The following is a 903-nucleotide window of genomic DNA, read 5'->3' on the forward strand; positions in this document are numbered from 1 at the left end:
CTGCTGAGCAGTGTACCAGGGGCATGGAGAAATGTTGTCGTACCATATGTACGGGGGAGTATTTCGCAAAGTGCTCCTGCGCAGTGTACCAGGGGCATGGAAAAAAGCTGTCGTACAATATGCACGAGGAGTGTGTGTGGCAAAGTGTTTCTGCACAGTGTACCAGGGGCACGTTTGAATTTACTTTATGGAGTACCAGGGGCATGAGGATTTTGCCAGTGGTGTTTTGCTTTGTTAGTGGGAGGGGCTTAAGTGTGGGTCCCCGGGCCTGCTGGAGGTCAAGGTCCATGGTGGATACGCGGTGCTATGTAACCGCAAGAAAGGAAAGCTACTGGGGTACTAGAGCAGGGGAGCATGTGGGTCCCCGGGGCCTGCTGGAGGTCAAGGTCCATGGTGGATACGCGGTGCTATGTAACCGCAAGAGAAGAAGCTAGTGGGGACAAGAGCAGGGAGCATGTGGGTCCCCGGGGCCTGCTGGAGGTCAAGGTCCATGGTGGATACGCGGTGCTATGTAACCGCAAGAGAAGAAGCTACTGGGGGACTAGAGCAGGGAGCATGTGGGTCCCCGGGGCCTGCTGGAGGTCAAGGACCATGCTGGATATGTGGTGGAGCGTAACTGCAGGAGAAGGAAAGCTACTGGGGGACTAGAGCAGCGGAGCAAGTCGGTCCCCGGGGCCTGCTGGAGGGCAAGGTCCATGCTGGATACGCAGCGGAGGGTAACTGCAGAAAAAGAAGCTAGTGGTGGACTAGAGCAGGGGAGCATGTGGGTCCCCTGGGGCCTGCGGGAGTGCAAGGTCCATGCTGGATATGCAGTGGAGGGTAACTGCAGAAAAAGAAGCTACTGGGGGACTAGAGCAGGGAGCAAGTGGGTCCCCGGGCCTGCTGGAGGTCAAGGTCCATGCT

This window comes from Oreochromis niloticus, unplaced genomic scaffold, assembly GCF_001858045.2.
Source record: "Oreochromis niloticus isolate F11D_XX unplaced genomic scaffold, O_niloticus_UMD_NMBU tig00008623_pilon, whole genome shotgun sequence".
NCBI classification, from domain to species: Eukaryota; Metazoa; Chordata; class Actinopteri; order Cichliformes; family Cichlidae; genus Oreochromis; species Oreochromis niloticus.